Genomic DNA, 12,273 nt, shown 5'->3' with positions numbered 1-12,273 from the left:
CAGTCTCAAGGTGGGGTGCAAAGGTCACAGCTAGAGAGTAAGAACTTAAGTCATGTGGGAGGGGACCAGGGAATACTCAAAACAGGAAAGTGAGCCATGAAATAAAAACCTTGGAAGCTCAATGACAAGTTGAGAAACATGCGCCACGCGTGAAGCAGTCAGAGCCCTTTTCTGTCAGACTCACTGCCTGATACATGGGACCACTGGAATGGACTAACGGAATTTACTTTTCTCTTTGCTCCCTCATGGATCCCACCTTCACATCGACCACAGGAATCCCTAGCACAGTTTCATAATAGTTTATAAAATAAGTAATTTCAGGACTATGCCCATGTGGGTAAATAGTGTCCCATTTTATACATCCCATACTTAACACACAATGAACAGGCTAACCCATCCAGGCAACCATGATAAAGTTGATGTGGACCCAGGTTTGAATACCACACTGCAATGCTACCATCTTGTTATCTTCTGGGATAGATTTTTCCAGGTTTCTGGTTACCTACTCTCCTAACCATTTGGCTTCCATAAGGGGGAGAACCATATTCGAGACATCAACAAGTCTAGAAGGAACTCACTACCCTCGAACTTCTAAAATGTTCAAATGTAACTTCATCTGTCAGACAGACTCAGGGGTTCCCCGTCGGTAGTTCTTCGGCACTGTCATGCTTAGTTAGAGTGTGGTTCTGTAAAGTGCTGCCCTCCCCCCGCCCCCAACTCCAGGCACATGTGTACCATCTCTCCTTGACCATCTTAATCAAAGGACTTCCTGGTGAGGTGTCGCTCTAAGGTTGTTACCCTGATTCTAGAGGGAGACCTTGTGGGGGAGGGGTTCCTCTTCCCTTAGGGGCATCCTGATTTCCATGGGTGGGGGAGGGGAGCGATCTCTGCTTCTTTTATCATAAACCACACAGTTGAAGGAAGACTCTGTCTCTCTCCTGGGCCTTGGGAATTTGAGTGAAATGACCCCAAAACAGAAGGGGGAAAAAAAAAAGCTTGGAGCTTGGAGCTGTTTGGCCCTGCAGGGAGATAGCCCATCACTTCCTGCTGCCTAGACCCTCAGAGGACCCTATACCTGTTGTTTCTTAACCCAATTCTTGATTTTCCTTCGAAAAAGGAAGTTGCCCCATTTCTTTCCAATAAGTTCCCTTTTCCATGTTAGCCAGAAAGTTTCTTTTGCTTGGAACCATAGAATACTAAGGGCTGCTCTCAAGAAGAGGCAGCAAGAGCCCAGAGACCTAGGAAGGACTTGCCAGGAAGTGAGAAAAAGCAAAGAGATGTGGGAAGCACTCGTGTGCGCCAATAGAGGCCCCCTGTCTGGTGTCCTCAGTACCAGATCACCAATAGCTTTCTTAAATGTACTCCCCCCCCCCATTTTTTTTTTCATATTTGCTATTCTTTTTTTTTTTAATTTTTTTCATTTATTTTCAGCGTAACAGTATTCATTGTTTTTGCACCACACCCAGTGCTCCATGCAATCCGTGCCCTCTCCAATACCCACCACCTGGTTCCCCCAACCTCCCACCCAACGCCCCTTAAAAACCCTCAGATTGTTTTTCAGAGTCCATAGTCTCTCGTGGTTCACCTCCCCTTCCAATTTCCCTCAACTCCCTTCTCCTCTCTAACTCCCCTTGTCCTCCATGCTATTTGTTATGCTCCACAAATAAGTAAAACCATATGATAATTGACTCTCTCTGCTTGACTTATTTCACTCAGCATAATCTCTTCCAGTTCCATCCAGGCTGCTACAAAAGTTGGGTATTCATCCTTTCTGAAGGAGGCATAATACTCCATAGTGTATATGGACCACATCTTTCTTATCCATTCGTCCGTTGAGGGGCATCTTGGTTCTTTCCACAGTTTGGCGACCGTGGCCATTACTGCTATAAACATTGGGGTACAGATGGCCCTTCTTTTCACTACATCTGTATCTTTGGGGTAAATACCCAGTAGTGCAATTGCAGGGTCATAGGGAAGCTCTATGTTTAATTTCTTGAGGAATCTCCACACTGTTCTCCAAAGTGGCTGCACCAGCTTGCATTCCCACCAACAGTGTAAGAGGGTTCCCCTTTCTCCACATCCCCTCCAACACATGTTGTTTCCTATCTTGCTAATTTTGGCCATTCTAAGTGGTGTAAGGTGGTATCTCAATGTGGTTTTAATTTGAATCTCCCTGATGGCTAGTGATGATGAACATTTTTTCATGTGTCTGATAGCCATTTGTATGTCTTCATTGGAGAAGTATCTGTTAATATCCAGGATCTATAAAGAACTCCTTAAACTCAACACACACAAAACAGACAATCATATCAAAATCATATCAAAAAATGGGCAGAAGATATGAACAAAATTTTTTTAAAGATTTTATTTATTTGACAGACAGAGATCACAAGTAGGCAGAAAGGCAGGCAGAGAGAATGGAGGAAGCAGGCTCCCTGCCAAACAGAGAGCCCGATGTGGGGCTTAATCCCAGGACCCTGGGATCATGACCTGAGCTGAAGGCAGAGGCTTGAACCCATTGAGCCACCCAAGTGCCCCCCCCCAAATTTTTAATGCCCCCATTAAAGCCACCCCATCTACATCTGACGGCAGCTCTGTTTGCTCTGGGCTGGACTTCCATCACCCAGTGTAGTGATCGCTCTACTTCTGAACTTCTCCTTGGAAGCCTCCAATGAATACGAGTGGGGAAATGAACCAAACGCTGTTTAATTAATGAAGTTTGGTTGGCCACATCTATCATGAAAAAAATTAATAGACATTCCTTGGAGATTTAAAAAAAAAATTGTACAGAGCACAACTTAGAGGCAGGATGCCAGCTTCTTAGTGTGTAATACAGGTCACTTGATTAGAATGGCTGTGTATTATCTCGTCAAATGATCACCATCTTCTCTGCACCCTTCCATTTCCAGAAGGAAGGTGAACTCCTCTGCATCCTTCACAATACAACCCACGTCCAGGTCATCTCCCTGAAACCTTCTCCATTCCCTATGCTGAGGTAATCACCCCTTGCCCTTTGCTCCAAGGAAAGCCCTCAGTCGAAGGCACAAAACTTCCATATTTGTCATTGTTCCTGTCCGCCCCACCCAAGTCCCCTACTAAACTGGAGTCTGGGGGGCTTTACTTTCTGTGATTTCACCACGGGCTTCTTATAGTGTCTGACATAGAGTAAGCACTCTGTAGGTAATCCACCACTCTTTCGAGGGACCTGCCCTCTCCTTGGCAAACGCCCTGCGGTAGAATCTTACAGCAGCATTATACTAGGAGTGAGGTTTGGGAAGCAGAAGAATCATTGTGAGTTCCTGGTTTCACTGCCCTCTTAGTGAATCAGCATTTTTCTACCAGAAGCCCTTTTTGGGTTGGGGGGGAAAAACAGCTGCTTTCAGTTCTGCTTTGTTTTTCAATCCATCTCCCTCCACAACAGAACACGAAATCAATATATGTATAAAGTAAAAAGATAGGACAGTGGATGTCAGCCATTACTTTTTCTGGGGTTTCCCCTTGGGTCCCATCTTCGAAGAGCTTCTGTATCTCCCATCACTTGCTTAGAATAAGTACAGATTGGTTTCACCAATGGCGCAGTTTCAGATCAGCTCTTCGGGTATCTGATCCCAAAGGACAGCTGCTTTCTTACCTTGTAGGGAGCCCTCATGTGTTCACTTCTGCAGTGCTCCTCCTGCTCGCGGGCAGGCTGCTGTGTCCCACCTGATCATGCGCTGGTTTTACTTTGCCATGGAAACCGGCCTTTCCTTTGGGGTTTCCTGCATACCCGGGGCCACAGAGATTGAGACGGTTCCACTGCTGGGGTTTGGTATCGAAGTGTTTTCCCTTTTTGACACCCATGTGAAAAATTATAGGAAGAGAAGACAGCTATAAGAAGGATTACTCTCATAGGAGAGGGACATCTTTATTCCTTCTAATAGTCATTCGCAGTCCTGCTGAAGGTCGTGTCTCTCCCATTCAGGCTTACTGAATTGTCCAGGTTTTGCACTCGGCTTCCTAAACCTTGTATGCAGCTAGTTATTCCCAGGACCAAAAGGAGCCCGAAGTGTCATTTCACGTGTGCCACCTGAGGCCCCGGGGATCTTAACTCCTGGCCCAGTGAACATTTCTGGGCACTCAGCACGGCCACGTTCTTAAAATTAGAATCTCACCTCTGGTAAACGTTCCCATGAAGCATATCCATGATGCAGGATAATGAGTTTCAGAGGCCCCTCTCGAGGTCCCAGTTCCAATTAACCTGTGGCAGAGAGAATTGCCTGAGAAATGTCAACAGGAAAATGAAGCTGGTGGATTTGGGCAGAAGAAACAATGATAAATCACGCTGGTGGAACCCATCCATCAGTGCCTATTTTCGGCGCGTGAAGGAGTTGTTTTTGCAAACTAGTGTTCTCCTCTCCATTATTCTGCAAACATAATCTACTGTTTCTCAGACAAAAGTTGACTGAACGAATCTCCAGAGAGGCAAAGTAAATGATCTCCCAACTCATTAATCCATAGATCCTCAGGATGTGTGTATAGGGGTCATGTTCCCTGAGAGCAACGGCCATACCAGCTGTTGGTACATTAAGGGGGCCCTGTTAATGCCCTCTACTTTCTTGTTCATGGCTGTGCTACATAGAAAGGGTCTCGACTCCAAAACTTGTTTTTTTAGTGGAGCATTAGGAACCAGGGACAAAGGGAAAGGAAATATTGAAATCCCAGGAAGACCCAGGTTCTTGGCTGGACCACCCATGGTTCGCTTTCTGCACTGTGCCCCAGACCCCCACTGGGTTGAGCTGGGAGATACAGCCGTGAGCCAAAGACACAATCATTCCTACCCTCTTGCAGATTACATTCTAGAGAAGGAAGCCAGGAAATGAAATAAGTACATTAGATAGGATGCCACCAGGTGGGAATGACTAAGGAGACGAGAAGAGAGGGAGGGAACGCCAAAGGGCAGGGAGGCTGCAATCTGAAATAAGGTGGTCAGAAAGGCCTCCTTGGAAAAAGTGACATTTGAGCAAAGATTTGAAAGAAGGGACAGAGAGATCTAAGATCTATAAGCTATCTGGGGCGAAAAGGATTTGAAGAGGAAAATCAAAGTCAAGACCCTGAAAGTAGACCTGAGCAAGGACAGGTGAGCTCAGAGAGGTGACGTGGGGCTAGAGGGCCGTATAGAGCTGGAGGGTCTCTGTAGAGGCATTGGCTTCTGCTTCAAGATAGGAATCCATTTGGAAGGTTTTCAGCAGAGGAGAGACACGTTCTGACATTTTATATGGGGTCACGCTGCTGCTCTGCTGAGAGCAGGCTAAGATGAGTAGGAGGATGGGAGCAGGGAGACCCAGAACAATTCAGATGCTGTTGCACTTAGCAGGTAGAAAGGGATGGACCAGGTCATGGTGGTAGGGCCCTCAAGAAGGAGTCGGACTCTGGAGGCACTGTGAAACACACCCACATCTGCCCTATACTTGGAGTGTTTCAAGTCAACAGAACTTTTCAGCATTTACCATGTCAGCTCTTGATGGCAAAGGTAGAAGTTTATCCCAGTTGCATTTGTGAACTTCCCAACATTGTGAAGTTGACAAAGCGTTTTAAAATGTTTTAGAGCCGTGAATCTTTCCCTTCAAAAATAAATTTGGGGGGCGCCTGGGTGGCTCAGTGGGTTAAGCCACTGCCTTCGGCTCAGGTCATGATCCCAGGTCCTGGGTTCAAGCCCCGCATCGGGCTTTCTGCTCAACGGGGAGCCTGCTTCCTCCTCTCTCTCTGCCTGCCTCTCTGCCTACTTGTGATTTCTCTCTGTCAAATAAATAAATAGAATCTTTAAAATAAATAAATAAATAAATAAAATAAATTTGGGGGGCGCCTGGGTGGCTCAGTGGGTTAAAGCCTCTGCCTTCAGATCAGGCCATGGTCCCAGGGTTCATGGATCGAGCTCCTCATCAGGCTCTGCTCGGCGGGGAGCCTGCTTGCCCCCTCTCTGCCTACTTGTGATCTCTGACTGTCAAATAAATAAATAAAATCTTTAAAAAGAAAAAAAAAGTAAATTTGGGTCACGTCAAAGATTGTAGGGGCAAGGGACCCCCCCAAAGTGAAATTTATACTCCCATCATTTTAGCTATGAAAGTGATATACAGAGAGAACTATCCGCGTTTCCCATAACATTTAAGAAAGTTCTTCTGTGGTTGTCGTCATTCTTGCCCTAAGCCTTAGGGCAGCGGGTTTGCCCCATCATGGGCCATGTGAGCCATACCCTTCTCTCCATGAGCCCTGACACTCTGTGCATCCAGGTCCTTCCATAGCTGTGACTTCTGGGGTGCCCAGTTCCCTACTACTGCCAACCTTTAAGCCTCAGCCCGAGTGACACTCCTAGCAGGATCACGTCCTTCTCCTGTGGTCTCCATTATAATACTTCTCAGCATTAACGGATTTCTCTATTTGTCTTTCCCTCTTGACTGGCAGCTCCCTGAGGGCAAGAACTGTTTTGTGTTCTTTGTTTGCATCCCAGTGCTAAAATAATATTGCCAGCCCCTCCGGAAGTAGAGTGTGTTGAGTTAAAGTTGGTTTGAAAGAGGGGCGCCTGGGTGGCTTAGTGGGTGGAGCATGTGAGTTTCAAGCTCCATGTTGGGGGTGGGGTAGAGTTTACTTAAAAAAGTAAAGGAGGCAAATTAAAAAACTTCTTTAAACAAAGTTGGTTTGAAGAATAGCTTCATTATTTTATGTTAGGTGGCTGCCACTTGCAAGGAATATTTAAGGTTCCTTGATGTGCTGAGAATGACCACCATTTAGAGGCACCTGGGTGGCTCAGTCAGTTAAGCCTCTGACTTCTGCTCAGGTCATGATCTCAGGATCCTGGGATGGAGTCCTGAGCCGGGCTCCATGCTCGGCAGGGAATCCAATTCTCTCTCTCCATCTGCCTCTACCTCCCGCTTGTGCATTCTCTCTCTCTCTCTCTTTCTCTCTCTCAAATAGAGAAATAAAATCTAAAAAAAGAAGAAAAAAAGAATGCCCACCATTTATTATGGTAATCATTTGAAACTCTTTCACGCCAGGACACAGTCCATTGTGTAAGTTTTATTACCTTTACTTTTGTGGGTTTTATGACACAGTAAAACAGATTATTTTTCATGAACCTCCTAATGCAGAACTGCACATTTACACAATTGGTTTTCTTTCCTCACTTATCATGTTATGATGGGACATTTCTGTATTTGGTTACTTGGAAAGGCTAGCAATTTGCACCATCATTTATTAGTTGACTCATGTCAATTCTGTGAATGATGAAAAGGTATTTAATATTTTGAGGTGTTTTTTTTTTATTTATTTGTCAGAGAGAGACAGAACATAAGCAGGGGTAGCAGCAGGCAGAGGGAGAAGCAGGCTGTCTTCTGAGCAAGGAGCCCAATGCAGGACTTGATCTCAGGACCTTGATCATGACATGAGCTGAAGGCAGACGCTCAACCAACTGAGCCACCCAGGTGTCTGGTGAGCAGGTATTTAAAAGGAATCTATGACAGCCTCTCAGAGAGGCAGTCTCCTGACTCCAGACATTTTTATTTTTATATAAATTTTATCTTAGTAGCAGGCAAGTATGAGCTATTTAGCAAGAATTCATTAAAAAGGCAAAACATCTGTATTTGTTCATGAGAAGGACATCTTTAGATGTCTTCTTGACATGTTTATGGGAATGCCTTAGATTTTCTTTGGGCAAAAAATAAAAATTAAGAAATGAGGACAAGAAAAAGGACCTTCGGTGTCTACTAAGTAGAGATGAGGTGTCACACCAGACAGCCAAGTTAGGGAGAAATCAAAAGGCAAGTGCTTTACTCGGTTGCCTTAATCACTTCAGTGCCCGGGCCCCATCGATGTCCCCGGACACAGGCAGGCGGGGTGTGAGATCTGATCGGAAAGTCCTCCCACTGGGAAGGCAGGCGCAGAACGGGGTACAAAGCTTCCTAACGGAAATAGACGTAGGAGAGGGTACTGAGAATTACATAAACTAGCGCCTGAGGGTGGTGTGGTAGAAAGTACGGAATTTAGAGTCAGAATAAGATGTGGAAACAGCTGCCATGCCTGAGTATGGGCTCTGCTGGGCCTGCCCCCTCAGCTTCCGCTCTGGGGGTTGGTGTGAGGAGCCAGGTGTCGCCAGGAGGAAGGAGACTCAAAGAGGTGGAACAAGTGTGACGGAGCGAGGACTTGAGACCAGCCATGTCTGGTTGAAGCCCCACGTTGTCTGTGGCTCATTACTGCCCAGGGCTGGGCTCTGTCATCACTGTTCACTGTATTGTGTGCTCGGCATGTGTGTTTATATTTTATGTTTATATTTGCACATATTTGTTTACCTATGTTCGTGTATTACATGTAAATATTTGTATAAGTATATATATGCTTATATATGCCTATACTTATTGTATCTATGTAAATTTAAAATATAACATATAATGCCATATAGAATATAGAATGTGTGTTATATGTAATGAAACCACATATAATTGAATACCATTTTTATAGAGCTATAGTAAATATATTTGCATAGTTTTAAAAATACAGACTATTTATTTGATTTTCAATTTTCAAATTACCTCAGAATTGAAGGTTTTATTCACCTTAGTTTGAATTTTTCTATTAAAAATTTCATCATTAAAATGTTTGTAAAGAAATCCTTTGGGTAGTTGTGAGATCAAGCCCCATGTCCAGCTCCATGCCCAGTGTGGAGCCTGCTTGAGATTCTCTCTCTCCCTTCCTCTCCTTCTGCCACTCTCCCCACCCCACAACTCCACTCTTTTCTCTCAGGAAGGAAGGAAGGAAGGAGAGAGGAAGGGATGGAAGGAGGAATAAAGAAAGAAAGTCCCTTGGGTAGAAATTAAATATCAAATAATAAAATAATTTCTCTCCAAAGCCAAACTGCCCTTCTTAGTATGTACCTCAAAGACAGAGGTACAAAGTTTTATCAGGTTTAAGTGACATTTGAGTCAGAATAGGATTGCTGATTGTAAGTATAATCAAGAGTTCACTATCTTGCTTTATTTGCTACTTTCTTAGTCTTTATCTTACTAGCCCAATTTCTAATTTAAAAGTCTTTAAAAAAAAAAAACTTTTCCCACTATATAAGATACATATGTGGAAAAAGTGCCTTCATTGTGGGAAAAAATAGAAAATACAGATAAACAAAAACTACCTATAATTTTACAACCCAGAGATAACCATTGCTAACGTAAGAAGCATAGATTTCCAGGTTTCTTAAAGCATCTACTTTTTAAGTGCTATTTTCACTTATTCATACATTCAACAAATCATTGGTAAACCCTGTAACTGGTAAATGCCAGTGTGTGGGGGGAAACTCCTTGAAACAAAGAGCTAAGGGTTCTTTATTACCAAAACTCCCTGGGGAGAGGGGGGAGAAAGAAAAAAAACTCCCTAGAAACACTAAATAACTTTTAATGATTGTAGGATTAACCCCACTCTAATCTGACTACTTTAGGTTAATTAGTCTGAGGTCTCAGCACTGATGGCTGGATTAAGTTTTTATCAGGAATATCAGAAATGTTCCCTAGAAAGCTATAAGGTTCACACAGTACAGAGAAAGCAGGCTTTGCTCTCTGTACTACCTGGTGAACTAGACAAGTGCAGAGCGACTTACAGAACCCACAGAACAATTAGCCTCAGCCTGAGACATGCAAAACTCTGGGCAATGTCTGCCTCTTCTTCCCCATAATGCATTTTTTTAAAAAAAGGATTTTATTTATTTGACAGAGACAGGGAGAGAGGGAACACAGGCAGGTGCAGTGGGAGAGGGAGAAGCAGGCTTCCCACTGAGCAGGGAGCCTGATACGGGGCTCAATCCCAGGACCTCGGAATCATGACCTGAGCTGAAGGCAGATGTTTAACAACAGAGCCACCCCAGGCGCCTCTGCCAAAGCATTTTTATGGGCCTAGGCATGCTCTGGAGGCTGGCAGAGCTGGGATCACAGTCTGGTTGTGCTTATTAGTCTCGTGCTTTTGGACAAATAATGTAATCTCTCTATGCTTCAATTTCCTCATCTGTAAAGGGGGAGTAAATCAACAGGATTGTCATAAGGAAAAAATAAAATTTGGTGCATAACGCATCTGGCAATTTGCAATGGTAGCCATAATAACTTGCTATTTTAAGGAACAAGTCATGCATGGGAGACCATGAATTCTTTTCACTTTAGAGGATCATAGGATATGTGTGACTATTGTAGGGTATTGATTTTCATAAGATTACATAAGTAATAAATAGTTGTAAATGTGTTCTTGTGTGGTCATATTTGGAAGTTTCTAGCAGTATCAGCCTTGGAACCTAGTATGTCAAAATACCTAATAAAGCACTGGGCTCACCCAGCGTGGTGAGCTGACATGCTTCCCTGTGACCTTAATTCTCACCTGAGCCTTACATCTCCAGTTATAAAAGAGGAGGGATCTCAAGACTGAGGTCTGCTACTCCTGCAGGCTTCCAGTGGTACAGTGAGGAATGGGAAGGAATGTTGAGGCCTCCGAGAATGGAGTGATGTTTTCACCAGGTGCTGAGAGTTTCATGGGGTATTTAAATTACGGAGCTCCCTGGGATCGGACCGTTTCCTGAGGGAAATTTGCTGGGGGAGAACCATCTAACGCAGAAGGTCATCACTGCTGACCAGCATGAATGGGGTTTCCTCTAGGATTTCTCAGTGGGGGCTCTGTCTTATGCAGAGAATGGCCACATCCCCACCCCTGGCACCTGTAAGTGTGTTATATCACACGGCAAAGGGGAGTTAAGATTAAAGATGGAGTGAAGGTTGTTAACCAGCTAACCTTGATGTGGGGAGATGACCTTGGATTGTCCAGATGGGACAGATACAATCACAAGAGGTGCAAGAGGTCGGCAGAAGGGGAGATCAGGCAACGCAGTGGGAGACAGACTCTATCTGTTAGGGACGGCTTTGAAGGTAGAGAGGCAGGTTGCCACAAGCCTAATAAACTGGATGGCCTCTAGAAGCTTGGGAAAGTAAGGCAGTGGCTTCTCCCCTGGAGCCTCCAGACAGATCTCAGCCCGGCTGACACTTTGATTGTAGCCTATTGAGGCCCAGGTGAGATCCCGACCTACAGCAGCATAACAATGTGTTGTGTGAGTTTCTGAGTTTGTACTAATTGGTCACGACAGCAATACAAAAAACTAACAGAGGCCCCATAAGCATTTTGGGCAGGACAGTGCACTCTGGGGGACCTCCCAGGGCGTTCTGGAGTCTGGAGCATGTCAGTGGGCTCTAACCACCGATGCCACCATGGCCCCAGGCAGTGCCTCATCCCACCGCCCTCCTCCCTGCTGCACACACATATTTCCACATGCACCGTAGGGGAGCCGTGTGCCACTCCTGACTGGGAACGCTCTGCAGAGCCAGAAGTCATCCTCTCTCTCCCTCCCTTCTCCGGCACCCTCCCTCTGTCTTCTAGTTTTGGTGTTCAAGGACTCAGCACCGGATGCCATATGCCTTCCCCCTTCCTAGTCTCTTCTCTTTCTCTCACATTGTCAAGAACAGTTGTACCGTACAAGATGTAATTGTACAGTTGAGCCAAGTACATGGTACAATCCTTATTTTCAGATTGCCAGGGCAAGGGTATTTCAAAACCCCCGTTCTCAGGCAGAGGTAGACCAATGAAATACGACACTCATTCAACCAAAATTTGTGAAATATCTTTCACATGCACAGCATTGTGAGGCAGGGTTGGGGGCGGGCTGTGGCCACACAAAGATGGAAAAGACCCAGTCTCCACACTGTGGCACTTCGGTTGAATGAAGGAGAAAGTCTTGCAGAAATAACCATTGTTGGAGCTGGAAAATAACTAAGGCCATCGAAGAGAAGATGTAGGACTGTGAGTGAGTGAGTGTGTGTGTGTGTGTGTGTGTGTGTGTGTGTGTGTGTAAATACTGTGCTTGCATGGAAAGGGAAACATTATTTCAAACTGGCAAGAACAGAAAACGTTTCAAAGTCGGTGGCATTTGAACTCTACTTTGAAGGGGGAGTAGGAGTAGGACATTCTCAGGTGGAGAAGAGGCAGGAAAGGGCTTTGAGGGAGGATGCAAAGAAGGAGAATGGTCATGCAGATGCGGTAATGTTTTATGCCTTTAAAAAGTTGCTCCCAATCCACTGCTTGCATTTTGGGCAGGCGGCAGAGAGCAGTGCTGGAGCATCTGGGCTCTGGGATCGAGTTTTGACTGTTATTCCCTAGCAGTGCAACATTAAGAATGGCCTGCGTGCTCTGACCTTCACCTTCCTCATGTATCCATTGAAAATAAGA

General features: G+C 45.0%; 1 protein-coding gene across 2 annotated transcripts in view; it reads left to right on the top strand.

Moving 5' to 3' along the window:
• Positions 1 to 12,273, top strand: part of LOC111156631 (solute carrier family 24 member 2) — a 239,662-nt gene that overhangs the window by 87,300 nt on the left and 140,089 nt on the right. The gene's annotated exons all lie outside the window — the stretch shown is intronic.

The sequence above is a fragment of the Enhydra lutris genome, unplaced genomic scaffold, assembly GCF_002288905.1.
Source record: "Enhydra lutris kenyoni isolate GAN:26980312 unplaced genomic scaffold, ASM228890v2 scaffoldscaffold47, whole genome shotgun sequence".
NCBI lineage: Eukaryota > Metazoa > Chordata > Mammalia > Carnivora > Mustelidae > Enhydra > Enhydra lutris.
The sequence above is the reverse complement of the archived record's forward strand: the minus strand, read 5'-3'. Positions and strand labels throughout refer to the sequence as shown.